This window comes from Pipistrellus kuhlii, unplaced genomic scaffold, assembly GCF_014108245.1.
Source record: "Pipistrellus kuhlii isolate mPipKuh1 unplaced genomic scaffold, mPipKuh1.p scaffold_m20_p_3, whole genome shotgun sequence".
Taxonomy (NCBI): domain Eukaryota; kingdom Metazoa; phylum Chordata; class Mammalia; order Chiroptera; family Vespertilionidae; genus Pipistrellus; species Pipistrellus kuhlii.
Window position 1 is genome coordinate 18,708,490 of NW_023425529.1, and position 17,052 is coordinate 18,725,541.

A 17,052-nucleotide genomic window follows, 5' to 3' on the forward strand; every position below is an offset into this window, starting at 1 on the left:
TCATATGATTGTTATAGTATAAACGCTGAAAAGTTAGTATTTTCTTTGCAATTTATGCAGGTCTTTTCAATTTGGGTAAGCAACCAGGTTTAGATATATGACTTTTTCAGATAGTGGCCTTAGAAATTATTATTATTATAATTTCCACAACTAATAATTCATTTCTGTATGCTAAGACTTTTAATGTTGCCCTAACCAGTTTGGCTCAGTGGATAGAGCATCGGCCTGTGGATTAAAAGGTCTCAGGTTCGATTCCAGTCAAGGCCATGTACCTTGGTTGCGGGCACATCCCCAGTAGGAGGTATGCAGGAGGCAGCTGATCAATATTTCTCTCTCATCAATGTTTCTAACTCTCCATCTTTCTCCCTGCCTCTCTGTAAAAAACAAAAAATCAATAAAATATATATTAAAAAAGACTTTTAATGTTTATGATACGTTACTATGCAATGTTAGGCTATTGGCCATTATAATGTTCTCATTTTTTAGCAGTGTTTATAATGAGTGCTATGCTGTGTTTAAGTAGTGAAATTGCATCTTTTTACATAGGCTTTCCTATTCAGGCTTTTGTTGAGAGAGCCATATTCTTTGATTATACCACCCATGTGTAAGGCTTTTCTTATAAGGGTGGTTTCATCTTGTTTACCACACCCATGCGCCCTGTTCTGGGAATAGATGGAGAGAGTTGAGGGAATTCTGTTTGAGTCATACCCCTCCAAAGAGCAACATCATTTAGGAATGAAGCAGAGAAGTTCTCATTCTTCTAAAAATAATGGCAAGAAGATTTAGGGAGGTAACTTACGGGATCAGTTGTAAGACCTAGCCAGCCACACATACTAATTCCCTCACTGTAACTGAGAAGTAGCCTGTAATGGCTTTGATATGGTCAGGTGAGCAGGTGGAATTTTATGCCACCTAAAGCACAAGACGTCTGTAAGTATTACACTTTGAAACTTGCCTTCTAGGGTTCTAAACATATTCTTCTCATAATTTCAGTCAATTATAATAAAACGAAGAGTCACTAATGCTCTATTAAAACTGTGTAGACTTTTTGGCGTGGGATAGGTGGACGGAGCAGGGCCTGTGGGTTGTTCTTGCCTGTCCTTATGTGCTTTGCTCTCAGGCAGTGATGGGAACAGTCAGAACCTTAGAGGTTATTGTGTATTTTTCCTTCCCCGGACAGGGCCCCTCTCCCTGGCTTGCATCCCTGTGGTTCTGCAGAGGAGGAGAGGAGAGAGCTGCTGACCTTTGACCTTTTTTTTTTCTTTTTCTTTATTTCCTTTTTTTTCTTTTTTCTAACTCAGAGTTAGGCTCCACAGCAATTCCAAAATAATGGGGACTTCATCAACTCAGTTGGGAATCCAGTGGGGTTTAGTGGTTGGGGTAGAAAGTTGGGATTCCAGCTTAAGATGGAGGCTTGGTTTTGTTGACTCTTTTGTTAAAGCCAGGTGTGCTGTACTGGGCTCTGGGTCTCCATCACAATGATAAAGGATCGGAACCAGCAGCAGCATGCCATCTGTCCCATCAGACCCTGCTGACCACTTGTAATTCAGAGGATGGTCCTTAGAGTAATAGAATTTAGACATTTATAGCTACTGTTTAGAGGCATTTCGAACAAAGGCCTAAACTGGAGCCCAGGTCTTCTCTTTCCCAGCTAGCTTGCTGATTTTTGACTCAGCATTTGGTTTTATTTGTTTTGGGCTGTATTTTCAAAATTATAGATCAGGTCAAGTCAAAACCCTCTACTTCATTGGATTTTTTTTCTTTCTTTTTAAAAAAAATATATTTTATTGATTTTTTTTACAGAGAGGAAGGTAGAAAGATAGAGAGCAAGAAACATCGACGAGACAGAACCAGCTGCCTCTTGCACACCCCCTACCAGGGATGTGCCTGCAACCATGCCCCTGACCAGAATCGAACCCGAGATCTTTCAGTCCGCAGACTGACACTCTACCACTGAGCCAAACCATTTTCGGCTTCTTTCTTTCTTTTTCTTTCTTTCTTTCTTTCTTTCCTTTTTTTTTTTTTTTTTTTTTTTTTTACCAGCCAGATGAACTCGGTGAACTTTTCAGCCAGGTGTTTTTTTGCGCATGTGAAGAAAACCACAAACTCAGAAATTCTTGAATGCTTCATGTTTGGATTTTCTTAAAAACTTGAAATGAATTAAGGACGGTGGTTAGAAATAGACCATCCGTCATACACCACTGGTTCCTCTGTCCCATCACCTGCCCTGTCTTTGGGTGATTCGGGGGTCATTTTAAGGTGAGGGGTTAGTTCCGGCTCCTGAATACCCTGTTTTCTTCTGGGATAAAAAACCGGGATCTCGAAGTTTTTATTTTCCAACGCACTTGAACTATGAAAAGGAACCAACTTCCGACCCAAACTGAATCGCCCCCGAGATCCTATTAAACAGCGAATGCCCCGAGAACCAGCATATGAAAATGCTTTTCTAGGGGGAGCTCAAAGCATTTCATCCTCCAAATAAAATCTATCTGCTCGCACTTAGATTGTTCCAAGGCAGATGGTAGGCAATTGAAGCCGAGAGGCAAGCTGGCAAAAGGAAAAATAAAACCACAAATATCTGTACACGAAGGTGATCTACGCTCTTGCCAAACCCCCCTCCTAACTTCTTTAACACGGCAGCGTGGCAATTAAAGTAACATGGGAACTCAGATTCATATGGCTGATACAATTGTCCTCTGTTAATGAGGTGAAACTAAGCTTGCCTGTAATATACGGCGCTGTTCAACGAAACGCAGAGCTGAAGGAGAGCTGAGAGGGAATCGGTGGTATAACCCATAATCCACGCTGCCCATAGCAGACGGCCACCCTGCTGCAGGCTCACTGACCCGCACCACTTGTCAGCCGTGGGGTCCCGGTATGAAGTGTTGGTTATTACAGAGCTGCTGAGTCTTAAGGAACAGGACCACTCAGCAATACTGAGCTTCCTGGTGGAGGTGATATGCTCTCGGGGTGAGGGACGGAAGGTGGAAAGCAGGTTCACTTGGAGGCTGGTTGGCTCCATAGCCTGTGCTTGGTGGGAAACCCTGAGTGAGCCAGGGACAGACAACAAGTTGCATTGCCCTGGGAAGCCCGTGTGGCATGCAAGTCCTCGCTGATTCCCTCAGCCTTCTCACTGACTTGAAGGACTTCCCAGGCTTTAAAAATATGGCCCTTTTCCCTCACGTTGAACTTGAACATTCAGTGATGGAAGGGAAAGGGAGTGTTTCAGCGGCTGGGGCTGGGGATCCGGGTGGCGGCTCCCTCAGCCTGGCCACGTGTGGCTCTGACAGTGCCGAGCTGTGGGTTCTGGGGTGCGTACACGAGAGGGTGTTGGTCCAGACTGGGAAGGGGCTGCTTTCTGAGCAGATGGGCATGGTGATGTGGGGCAGGATGTGAGAGGAGTTTATGGGGCTGAGAAACAGTCTGGGGATGTCTGTGAGGGACCAGGTCTAGATGGCATTGAGCGTGGGCTGATGTAGGAGAGACAGGGAAAAGAAAGGCTGTCTTCGCGGCAAAAGGAAACCCCCTGTTAGCATCTTAAACCTCTTGCTGCCTAAGCGGCTGAGGAGAGACTTGGAAGAGTTCAACATGTTTTTCAATGGCAGTTAAATCAAGTCTAACCCTTGAACTTTTAGACAAAGTTCAGATATGAGGTGTCTGAGGGGCAATGAGTAGAGGGCAGGTATATTGGGTGAATAAAGGCCTTCCTTCAAAAATCGACATTTTTCCACCCAAGCCCTTCATAGGTTGTAGCTGTAGTTCCCCCAAACACATCAGTTTCTCTCATCCATAGAGAGCTTGTCCTATTTTATCACCATTTTATCACCATTTCAGTTGTTTTCCTGCCTGATGGTCTCATATTTGATTCTGGCCAGATAATGTCAGCGGCTATTGTTAGAATGATCTCTTTCCTGTTCCCCGACCCGGTCAGTTGCTGTGCCCTGGTCTCCAAGCTGGGAGTTGGCAGTCATTTCCCGACGGTGGTGAGTGCACCTCAGTAATGAAACTCAGGAGTGGGACGGCCACCCTGTGGAATTCGGGTGGAAGCAGGTGTCCCGCTGATTAATCTGCCAGTGCACGTCTGTCCCAGAGAACGTCTCTGTACTCACACAGAACGGCCCCCGTGCCCCCTTCCTGTAAAAGGTACACGGTAACCGTTCTGCGTACTTAGCCCGTGTTTACCTTGGGCCCCGGCAAGGACAATGCGCGGAATCCAGCGAACAATAAAGAGCGTGTGCTCGCGTGGCCAGATCATTAGCTTCCTTCCTTTTTCGCCTGATTTTTGGGAAGCCCTGGCTTGTGAGTTCCCTAGGCCAGGGGACACAGCCACAGAAAAGGCCAGAGGATATTCAGAGGGGTGTGTGGAGGAAGAGGGAGGGCAGGGATTCTGGGCTAGGGAGCAGATGGCCGGCCGGTGACTTAGGAAGGGACACTCGGGCTTTCAAAGTGAAAAAATAGTAATATTTTCATTAAGCCGATATACCATAGCTCCTAGTTGGAAAGTTCCAAAAGCGGTCAGAGCGTGCCTGCCCACAAGGGTGTCCAGTCCAAAGAGGAGACATTGTGTTTTTTAAAAAATATATATTTTATTGAGTTTTCACAGAGAGGAAGGGAGAGAGACAGAGAGCTAGAAACATAGATCAGCTGCTTCCTGCACGCCCCCCACTGGGGATGTGCCCGCAACCAAGACACATGCCCTTGACCAGAATCGAACCTGGGACCCCTCAGTCCGCAGGCCGACGCTCCATCCACTGAGCCGAACGGCTTCGGCAAGGAGACATTGTTTTTAATGTAATAACGAGGTGCAGAAAACAGCCAGGGAAAATGGAAACACCCTTTGGCTTGGCACCTTCTGCGGCCTTGCAAACGTGTGTGCTGTGGCTCAGGGCCTAGGGGACTTTTTTAGGTTTGTTTTGGTGTTTTCCCCACGATGACCTGGTTGTGCAACCCTGCATTTGGAAGCCAGCTGCTTCCTGCTCCTCTTCTGCAGGAGAGCGTGGATGTCCATCTCCGGGAGCGATGATGGGCCCGAGGGGCTCCCGGGGGGGAGACAGCATGGCCAGCACTGCTTCCCTGTCCTCCAGGGGTCAGGAGCCAGGCCCTGGTGCCCGTGTCCTTGCCTTGCGAAGCGTGGTAGAGAACCTGGTGGCGATTGGATGAAGGGCCATAGCTCTCCTAATGCTGGAGGGAAGCTGCAGTCCCTGGGCAACACGTACCAAAGGCATTGGTTGCATTATGGGCAGTGCAGGTTCAGCTGGGCTTTCAGTCCGTTCCCAAGGATGGGCTTTGCTTCCTTGCAGACATATATTTATTAACAGTCATAGACCAGACAGCAGCACGGTGGTGGGCCTACTTCTCCAGCCTGTGGGGTTTCTTACCGCTGGGATGCTTTTTTGCCTCAAAGCACCTGCAGCTCCCAGGTATTTTTACTTTGACCTCAGAATTACCCAGAAGGCATTCAAAGAGGACCATGCGGAGATCACCACTTGAACTTCTACAGTAAAGGGCACGAATAAAGCAAGCAAGTTAACAAGCAAACAAAAATCCCTTGGGAGCCCTTTCTTTGCAGTAATATATATTTGAAAAGTATTAAAAGTCACTGAGCTGGGGCACCTGTACATTCCTTTGAAAAATGCACCCTCCCAAACTCATGATACAGCCCTCTAAAGTTCTCACATACTGTACATTCAAAGGAAATGATAATTTGAAACTAAGACATGGAGCTTTTTTTCTTTAGAAAAAGTAGTGAAGGCAGAGCTGTGTATACTTAAAAATGGTTAAATGGAATAAGGCTGTTAAAAACAGTCATTGAAGGCGAGTTAAAGGTTACCATTGTGTTCTTGCCCTGGGTTTCTTGCCACAGACTGTGGCCATGTCCATGCCACTTTCCTTGTTGGTTTGCAATGGGCCCGGCTGGGCGATGGCTGTGGAGATGACTGCAGACATTCATTAGGGACGTCTCCTGCCCAGCAAGGCAATGTGATGAAGCACTCGAGCTCTCTGCCTTTTCCTTAGTCTACTCTTAACTTGGAAATGCAGGCGCTCCATCTGCTCTCCCTCTCCCCAGTCGTCATGCTTTCCTGAACAGCTCCAGGAATTCCCTGCTGCCCTCAGGTGAAAGCCCTGACACAGCTGTGACCCCTGTGTGACCTAGCCTTGCTTGCCTCTCTGGCCCTGCACCTCGTCTTTTACCCCCAGACCCCCTTTCTCCAAACCGTTGCCTCAGGTCTCTACAAAGAGCAAGCAAGCAAACCATCGTCTGCTCTCCCAGTCCTTGCACAGGTCATCCCCATCTTCCTGAGACTCTCCTTCCCCAACCAACTTCCTTCTCCTCCTCATCCTCAGGCCTCACTCCCCAGGAGCCTTTTCCTGGACTCCCTGAGTCTGGATGACAGTTCCTCGCCTGTACTCCCATAACACCTATTTTGAAACTTCTGTCACGTGACCTTGTAATTGCCGGTTTGTAGCCATCCCTTGACAGTGAACCCATTAAGTCGGGACCCATCTTGGTTTTGTGGCCGGGACCGCAGTGCTGGGCATGGAGTTGGGGCTCCATAAATACTTGTTGAGTGAAGGAGCGTGTAGAGAACAGAATGTGGTCTTTGATGAAATCTTGTGTTAGGCTCAGTGTTGGGTGCTCTACCTACCAATCCTCCTTATCAGCCCAGGAGACTGCTGGGCTGTGAGCTGAGGGGGATGCGGATCCGCAGAACTATCAGACACAATCAGTTTGTTAGGAAGTTTGCCGATGCAGAGGACACACGGAGTTTTTCATTTTAGTTATAAACTCAATCTTGAATTATATACATGAGCTGCCGTGGTTTGGTTTTTAAATTAAGTTTCTGCTTCTTGTTAACTTAAAACCAAATCAACGAAAGGAAGGTCTCCCTTATCGTTGGCTCCTCCCCGTATGAAGACTTTGCAGCTCGTGTGGATGTTCCTGTAAGGCAGGAAAAGCGATCCCAGATCAATGCTAGTTGCTGCCTCTGAAAAAAAGAGAGGAAGATAGATGGGTCTGGCTTTGTGAGGAACCTTCTCTCTCTCCCCTCCTCTCTCGCTGCCAGTAATTACAAAGCTGAACTGAGGTGCTACGGAGAATCCAAGTTCTTTACTGGCTCTGGATAAGAAAGCAGAGAGAGCCTACACACCTGGACTCTATAAATACAGGGTGGGCAGAAGTAGGGTGACAATTGTGAGTACATGAAACAGAGCTTGTTCCTGTATTATCATTATTAGTGATTGTATAACAACTGTAAACCTTCTTTTGTCCACCCTGTATTCATACATACATATACATACACATACACATACACATACACATACACATACATATACATATACATATACATATACATATACATATACATACACATATGCATCTGCCTTTAACCTGCAATGATGGTCCTACATGGAGACCTCTTTCTTTTTTCTTGGGCAGATGGACAGCTGGATGTATGTTTTTCTGAATCGTTCTTGGTTAGTTTACTGGGATGTAGCTAACATAACATGGGATATGGAATCTGACCACTTGGATTAATTGAACAAATACTGAACACCTATGATGTGATGAGTACTCTTGTAATCACCATGATGAAGATGACAAGGCCCCTGATTCAACAGGCTTGCAGTGTAATGGGGCCAATCTAGTGCCACCTACTCTAACTTTAGGGGCCAAATCATTTGCCTCTTTAAACTCTCCATTTCTTCACTGCAAAATGAGGACAGTGATACCTGCTAGGGTTGCTGTGAGGATAGTAACACCTGCTTTGTAGGGCTGCTGAGGCTACTGTATTAGTGTTTGTCGAGTTCCAGCTGACAAACACCTGTTCATCCTGATGTCTCCGTGTGGTCACCCAGCCCCTTCTGACCCCCATTGGCAGAGGAGGTGCTCCCCGTCCGCACTCCGCAGCCCCTTGTGCTGTCTGCTGAGGCGCTTTGCTCCTCACTGGAAGCATCCTTTGTTTGGTGTCTGCACCTGGGCCAGACTCTTCTGGGTGAAGAGCCACATTGTGCCCATCTCGGTCATCCTGGTGCCCGGCATGATGTTCAGCACATGACACTTCATACCTATTTGCTGCTGAATAAATCCAAGAGCAAGCTTTGTGAATGACCAAGTAATATAGTAATCTATTACTACAATATAGTAATGTATTATTACCATAAGAACTTTGGGCAGGAAAGTAGAACAAGAAGAGAGGCAGATCAACTCCTATCTAAGGCTGGAAGTAAATGTGGGCTGTTTTTTTTTTATTTTTTATTTTTTTTTTATTTTACCATGGATACTGATAAACTACCCAAGTCTCTTTGATTAGACAATCAAGGTAAAGAAACTTTTTGAGATCTGGGAGGACGTCTACTTGTGTGTTTCATCTGGAGGTTATAAAATGTCTCATTAGCTAACAAAACTAACAGACCGAGGTGCTTGGCAGAAGGGCTCCTTCTGATCGTCTTATGCCAGTGCTCCGCCACTCACACGGCCGCACCTCCCGCACCCGGGTTTCGTCGTCTTTGCAGAAAGAAGTACGTTTTTTCTCTTCTTGAAATCGCCCTTTTTTCTGCTCTGACCATACATTTTTGTTGTTGTTGTTGTCTATATAAATTAAATAATAAATATGAATTATTAAGACATTTGGGCTTGAAAAGAAAATGTTATATCCATTGTGGGGTGTGTGTGTGTGTGTGTGTGTGTGTGTGTGTGTGCGCGCGCACACACACACACAAAATCTTCATCGCAGTCCGAATGTGTGCGAAGTAAGGAATAAGCTCTTTGGGGAAGAGATCAGGTGTTGAAGGATTATTTTTTTTTTCTTTTAACCCACCCCCGTGGCTCTCAGCATTGAATTCAAAGTAAGGTCAAATGGTTGTTTGAAAAGAAATAGTCACTCTTAGCAGTTCTGTATATTGTTCTAGGAAGAGTAAGTTCTTGGTGCTTGGTGAATGAATGAATGGGTGGTTGCATTTTTGAAAGAGAATAATCCTGAGTGAAGTTGGATCATTCTTCCCACAGCATGTCCTTTCATCCCTTCCTAGTTTCTGTAGAGTGGGTGGTAGAGTGATCTCCTCCTCCCTCCTTATGGGACTGCCACAAAGTTCACTTAGATGGCATATTCAACCATCATGATGTCTCACCAGTCTATAAATAAAGACTTAAAAATGGGGCCATCCTAGGATCTGACAGTATTTATTTTTGCCACTCTCTCATTCTCCTCTCACAGGGAAATGGATTTAGAAAGAATTTTCCTTCATTGGTAACATTCAGTGATCTGTGTCTTTTATAAACCATGTCTCTTTCCCTATTAGAGCTACAGAAATGCAGTCTCTTACTTTCACACGTGCTTGTTAGAGGGTCTGTGAGCAGACTAGGAGAGTGACCACACTCTGTAAGCATCCATCAGTATGACATCTTCTGAGGTTCACACATTTTTTCATCCTATTTCTTTTTTCAAGTGTACGGATCTCTTCTTACTGATTTTGTTTTGTTTGGCATCATGATGTTGTGGGACTAGCACTTGGTTGGGAATTAGGATTAGCTGTTCCCTTGGATAAGACATTCATTGTTCCTGGTTTGTAGTTTTCTCTTCTGTAAAAGTTGAGATACCGAGCTTGATAGTTTTCTGGCACTTTGACCTCTGAAGGCTGCGATGATGCAGATGGGATTTCAATCTTTCATATCTCATGCTTTCCAGGAGCATTTTGGTTAGCCATGTGAGTGATGATTTAAAAAAATCCTGTATTCCCATAAGAACCATAGGGAACTACACCAGCCCCTTTAGATGGTAGTTGTTGGGGACAATCAATTTATTTCAGGTCTATTAATAATAAGCTAGAAACCAAAACTGCAAAATTGGCCCATGCCTATTATTTAATGTCATCACTGTTCACATTAAAAAAAAAAAAAATTCTAAGCTACTTTTGTTGCTTCCTTTGTATTCTTTGGCTGAGAACTTTTTTGTGCCTTAATCGTGGTGCTGAAGGTGACTTTATCCCAAAAGGTCCATATTACGTGTCCAGCCGGGACAGGGCCCCGCATCAGGGCATGCATGCCTGGTAGAATTTCACTTGACCTGCACACCAGTTTTCCTGCAGCCAGGGATTAACTTCCTCTATTGGAGACCTGTGTGAAGGGAAAAACAGCAAAGTGTTTGTGAAAACGATGGGCTGTCCTTATTTCACCTTCCGGCAGCAAAGTGATCTGCCTGGGAACTAAGTAGAGCATTTCCCCAATGGGGCTATGATCTGCTTCTCCTCCTGGCTATCGTCTGAACACTCCTGTGGCCTCTCAGGCAGCTGCACCCTGTATCAGGGCATGGCTGTAAGGCAGCCACCCGTCTCTCCACTGTTCTGGCTGAGAGTGGCTTGTTCTTCAAGTGAATCCCAGACCTCTTATTTCAGGTTTGTAGTTTAAAAAAGGCTTTTACTCCTCTGTGACGCTACTTACTTTATGCTTTTCAAAATCATCTTTCCTTTTGGATCCCAGGGTGGACAAGGAAAATGTGCATCTTCCTCAGTGTGCCTAGGGCGATCGGAGACTTTAGGACCCTCAAAGTCTGGTCCACACCCTCTGTCAGCTCAGGAAGGAAGCTGACCTTTTCTCTGGAAGCCCACCAGGCCAGCCTCTCTTCTCTACATCCTACTGAGCCTAGACTTAATTTCCTTCTTTCTATTTTTAAAAAATATATTTTTTTATTGATTTTTAAAGAGAGAGGAGGGGAGAGAGAGAAAGAGGAACATTGATATGAGAGCAATGAGAGCATATGAGAACAGGACATTGATTGGCTGCCTCTTGCAAGCCCCTCACTGGGAATCAAGCCCACAACCTGAGCATGTGCCCTGAGCTGGAAATCAAACCAGCAAAACCCAGAAAACCATTCTCTGGCCTTCCTTGTGGGATTTCATATAAAACTATGTACTCTGTGAAGTTGCCTCCCAAACTTCCTTGCTTTAGCTCCTTTCTTGGGGAAGATGTATTCCTTTCATTACTGTTTGAGCATGTGCGTAAAGACAAAAGCCTGACCTTTCTAAGCACTGCGTTATAAAATTAATAGGTAATTAATCCCACAGATGTGTGTCGTACATGGATAGAGGATAAAGATGTTCATTTGACACAGACATTGAGAGCTGGCCTGGTGGCTCAGTAGGTCGGAATGTCATCTGTTCACCAAAAGGTTGCAGGTGTGATTCCCAGTGAGGGCACATATCTAGGCTGTGGGTTCAGTTCTCAGGGTGAGTACAGGGGGTAATTGTTCGATGTTTCTCTCTCTCTCTCCCTTTTCTCTCTAAAATCAATGAAAACATATATTTGAGTGAGGATTAAAGAAAATAATCATTCTGATTTAAAAAAAAAAAGTGATTCAAGGGAGTTGGTCCTGCATATAGGAAGTTTTAGGAACACAATGACCAATCAGTGTCACTTTTTTCTCTCTAAATATTTGCACAAGATGAAAGTAAACTTGTACATCTAAAAGTTCTTTCAAAAAGTACACAATAAATGATAAAGCATTTTTTTTTTTTGCGGTAGATAAGTTACTATATCATAGATACTTCTCATCCATAGCATGCTTTGAGTCATCACTAATTTGATAAACTGAATGAACATCTAGATTTATGTAGCTTTAAAAAAAGTCTTGGTTTATTCCTTTGATATTTTACTTAGAAAGACATTCTGTCTCCCAAAATCATGTAAATATGCAGTTAAATTTGTTGAATATTGCATGTTTCATTTTTTTCATTTAGGTTTTAAAATTTCATTAGAAAATTTTCCACACATATTCAAAAGTAAAGAGTACATTGTAATGAACTATATATACTCATCACTTAGTTTCAACTATTTCAATCAATACATGATCAGTCTTATCCTCTCTATGTCCTAACATATTTCTCACTCCTTTCCCACTTACTGTGTTGAAGTATAAATCCCTCATATAATTTCATCTGTAAGTACTTAAGTATATGTCTTTAACAGACTTAAAAAAATAAAGAAAATGTAATTACCATACCTAATAAATCTAATAGTAGTTCTTCTATTAATTATTTAATATCTAGAGTTCAAATATACATAGTGTTGTAGGCACTGAGGATGCAGCCTTTAAAAGTAAGGCCTATAATGTTTTTATGTTTTGTTTTGTTTTAATTTTTTAATGATTTTTTTAGAGAGAGGAAGGGCAAAAGAGAGAGAGAGAGTTAGAGAGAGAGAGAGAGAGACAGACACTGATTGGTTGCACTCTAGCGGGATTAGACCTGAAACCTGACTGTGTGCCCTGACCGAGAATCAAACCCTACACCTTTGGTGTATTGGACAATGCTCCAACCAAACTGAGCCACACTGGCCAGGGTTGGCCTGTAAGGTTTTGATATCTGCTAGCCAATATTCTTGTGTGAGGAGACCTACAAAAAAACAAACAAAAAAAAACACCCCAAGATTATTTTTTGTTAATAATGAGTGCTCTGAAACAAGCCCAATGGACAAAGGAAAGAGAATGACCCAGGTGGGGGTGTGGCTGTTCCAGGCAGGGTGGTGAGGGAAGTCCTGAGGGGTGTCATGGGAGCTGATGAAGAGGAACTGAGAATAGCTTCCCGGCAGTTGGAGGGGCTTGTTAATACACTGAGTGTTTGGTGGGCGCGGGGAGCGTCATCTCATCAAGCAGACTTTTTTTCACTGTTAGCGCTGGCTTTAGTGATGGTCATTTGGAATGTATAACTTTCTCAGTGTCTAACTTTTCAGCAGGGTAAATAGAACCATTAAAAATACACTGATATCGAACTTTGTGATCATTTTTAGCTGATTTGTGTAATTGCCCCTGGGCATTCCAGAAGAAAATGACACTTAAAATTTAGGCTGCTTACTCTTTGAAATATGTAAACTCCTGTGGGCACAGAACCTACTCTCTGTAATAATAGAGTTCTAATTTCTATTTGGCAGGTTCCCTCTTGAGATTTTGGGCACTTCCTGATTTTTTCTGGGTAAAATAAAAGTGACAACTTCTTTTTTTGCCCCTTATGGCTTTTTAATACTTCTCCTCCTCTGAGTAAAAACCAGGAAGTGAGAAACGAACATATAGAAACCAACAATAATAGCAATAGCAACACACACACACACACACACACACACACACACACACGTATTTAAATGCATATATGAATATATATGTGGTGATAGGAAGGAAGGAAAGGGTGCATAAATACTACACTTGATCTTAGCCAAAAGGCCGAGAAGCGATGGAAAGGGTTCATAGAGAAGATAATCTCACATTTGATTTAAATGTAATAGCCAATTAGAATACATGCCTGTCCTAATCTTCTTATTGCAATAAAAATAAAATGGGATATTATGTTCATAAGACTGAACAAAAGTAGATGATTTCAGCCTTTTTCTTCTCAGCCATTAAAAGAAAAATTGGAAAGAAACAGTCCTTATATATACATACAAAGCATTTGTCGGCCTGCCTTCAAACACAGCCAGCACAGTCAGACTAAACATTAGTAGACATTTCAGTTAGTCCATGGTGGAGATATTTGTTGATTCACATATTTTTCTTTTTACAAGGAAATCTTCAAGGTTCCTGTTCACTGAATTTAACCCGAAGTAAAATTCCATTGTGTTGTAAAAACAGCTTAAAATGTTATCTTTATTTAACCTAAGAAACTTCTGTCATCATCACTTCTGAAAAAGGTTCTGGTTTCTTAGGCTTACCCATCAGCTACTTGAAAGTCTGGGAATAGTTTTTGCAGTTTTTGTGAAATTATCACTCTCTGTTATTTGTCTTCTTCACCTGCCAAACAGTGCCTTTGTGTTCACCAGGGCCCAAGTTTTACATTTTCCTCCTCATATGCAGAATACCAGTAGGTGGGATAGAGTTTAGAGTAGATTCAGTTGGTCTTTATTTATCCAGCCACTCAGGGGCTGGAACTGCCAAAGGCGAACTTAGAAGTTATTATTGACATCTGTCAGAAATTCACTATGCACTTTTTAAAAAATGAGTTTTTATACCCTTCAGAGACGATTCTGCATCCCTCCACTGTCAGAAAGGGTCTGGGCAATTTTTAGAGTGGTACAGAGATTACATCGTGGTGACTGTCAATACTCTGTAGAATCTGCTTTCTTAAAATTTAAGTTTGCTTGGCAATAACTTTTTTTTTTTTTTTTTAATGAGAAAGTGGGTAGTAACCATTTGTGCTTACCTTGGAGCTTACCACTCATTTAGTTAAGGTCACTGAGTGTGAGAAATCAGTTAACTAAGTGAGCTAATGCATGTGAAGGACTTAGCACAGTGTGGCCAAAGTAGAGCTTAGTAAGTATTATTGTGCTGTTGTTAGTAGCAGGCATTTATTGTGTCCCTGCATTTAAGACACTTTCAAGTATTGCAGTAAAAGAAAGGCACATGTGCTATAATCTTTACCTTTAAGAAACTCGTAGCCTAATTGAGATAAGATATATGTATAAGAAGATAAGTACCCTGTTTTCCCAAAAATAAGACAGTGTCTTATATTAATTTTTTCTCCCAAAGTTGCGCTAGGTCTTATTTTCAGGGGATGTCTTATCTTTCCATGTGCTAGGTCTTATTTTCGGAGGATGTCTTATCTTTCCATGTGCTAGGTCTTATTTTCGGAGGATATCTTATTTTCGGGGAAACACGGTAGTATGGGAAATCAGTATGTGATCAACACCATATGCAGATGTGCAGTAAAGAGGTTTAAAGGAGGGAGAGAGTTTGTTGCAAACTAAAATCATAATAATCACCAAATAATGACAAAGCCACATACTGAGTGCTTACCATGTACAAGGCACTATTCTAGATTTAATGTCGCCCATGTGAGATGGGCATTGCTATTATTGTTTCTTTTAGAGGTTAGGAAACTGAGGCAGGATTTGCTAACTGGCCTGGGGTCACATGACCAAGGAAATGGTGAAGCCTCCGTTACATTCTGGACTGTCTGAGTCCAGAGCCACAGTCTTATTTATGCCAGGGTGGCCAGGAACACCGGGGGGAAGAGGGAACCTTTTGGGCAAAAGACCCACGTGAACTCACAGAGACAGCGGGTGTAGACGGGGAAAGAGTGAAAGGTGAGTTTTTAGGGACACACTGAAAAGGCCTTCAGTGTAGGTTAAAGGCAGTTGGAGGACCAGTGAATGAACTTACCAACAAAATAACCTGCACCCAACAGTCTGGGAGGACGGATCTCCCAGAGGGACATGTGTTGCAGGGTAAACACCATGGTTTTTGGGCTTTCTAATCAATTCTGCTTCGGCCTTGTGGCTATGCGAGAGTTTGTCTGATTTTCATTAGCCTTTTCTCCCTTAACCTTGAGGGAGCAGTAACTACAAAATCATAGTCATCAGGCCCAAGTGCTGGTGTGTAACCTGCCTTCTCCGATGGCAGAAGGCAAATAAATCCATGTAGTGTCATTCTCCGCGGGGATCCCTTCTCTCTTCTCTCGATTTGGGGCCAAAGAAAGCAGAACGACATTTCAGAGCAAACCTGGAGGCTCAGAAGGAGAATGGTGCTGCGCAGAGACCCAGAGGCACCGAAACCCAGGCTGCACTTGAAGATGTGGCTCTAGGTCCCCAGGGCTAGTGGGAAGAATCCTTTGCGATCACCTGGTTAAGACTTTTCTATGTAGAGAGCATGGTAGGGGGAATAACCACAACTTTCTGCTCCATGCTGATGAATCCAGGCTCCAAAAGAAAGTGTAAGTGGTGGCGGCTGAAAGAGGCACACGGAGCTTCATAATAAATGACTGGGACTCCTGAGCGTGTGGGAAGAAGGACTGGGAACAAAGGTTACTTGCTACATCTATAACTTTTCAGACAGAGAAAATACGTGATTAAGAAATGTTCTGGCAAGATCTCACCAAGATTATTTCCTGGGAAGGAGGCCCAGGACTCAGGCAGGCAGGGAGATGTGGGGTGTTTGCTCGGGTTGTGGAAGAAGGATAAAGTATGTAAGTAGAGTGAACACCTCTGGAGAGGCAAGGGGAGGGGGAGTGGGTACCATGACATGGCTGTGTGCTTTGAAGGACCCTGCGAAAGCTGAGATAAATAGAGGAAGGGGCCTGCGTGAAATTTAGAGATCAGACTGCAGGTGGTGGGAAGGGCTCAAACCTTAATTATGCTCATAAGTTTGCTTTGAATATTTAGACACAGCACAGTACTTTGACTTTTTAATTTTATTTTAAACTGTAGCTAGCTCGCTCTTTCCCCAGTCTTCTCTGGGAAGAAAACTTGATTGATTGCAGTCATCCTGGCATTAAAAAAAAAAAAGGCAGGCTTAGGTGAGCAAAGAGCATTTCCCTTTCTGATTCCAATGTTTTACTCCTAGCTTTTTATTAAAAAAATAAACAAATAAACTGCCATCAACTGAAATTTCAGGTTAGGGGCTTGGGTTAGTGTGTTTGAAGAGAGCTCTTTGCCATGTTTTTTGTGGCCATTGGACACGGTTCAGTGTCCTGCCCGGTCACTTTTGCGTCTGAGATGCATTTTTCTCCAGAATCATTTGTCTCCCACGGGGAGACTCTTCTCTCCCTCCCCTCTGTCTGTTTCTCAGACATCTGCTGCATGCTTTCTCCAGGGCCATCCAGAGAAAGCTTTGTCTGCTTGGTTTAACTTCTAGAAGAAGACAGAATTGATTGATTTTCATTCACAAATACAGTGATGTCCTTGCCAGGAGCTCTATGTACTCAATGTCACAAGCATGGATTTATGATGCAATTTGAAAAGGGTCAAAATATAAGAAGATGAGATGAATGCTGGTCCATGAGTGCTCTCTGGTGCTGGGGTGCATCCAGCGTCTCCAGAGCTCAAGTATCTTCAGCAAATGCCAGGGGGAAAAAGAGGGCTCGATGGGTTGACACTGGGGTATGTGGATGCCCATTTTGGTATCTACCTGGTGGAAATAAGTTAGTGGCAGAATATGGTATGAGCTGCCCTCTTGTTGCCCTCCTTACTCCCTTTAAGGACACCTGTTCATTTTGCATAGAGTCAGGCACCGTGTTATAATATTCTTGCAACTTCATTGTTTTGTTTGGTATTAGGCTTTATATGCCAAGAATTTGATT

General features: G+C 43.5%; 1 protein-coding gene and 1 pseudogene across 3 annotated transcripts in view; one reads left to right on the plus strand and one right to left on the minus strand.

Moving 5' to 3' along the window:
• Positions 1–17,052, plus strand: part of ETV6 (ETS variant transcription factor 6) — a 222,383-nt gene that overhangs the window by 20,179 nt on the left and 185,152 nt on the right. The gene's annotated exons all lie outside the window — the stretch shown is intronic.
• LOC118730932 lies at positions 13,117–13,217 on the minus strand (annotated as a pseudogene).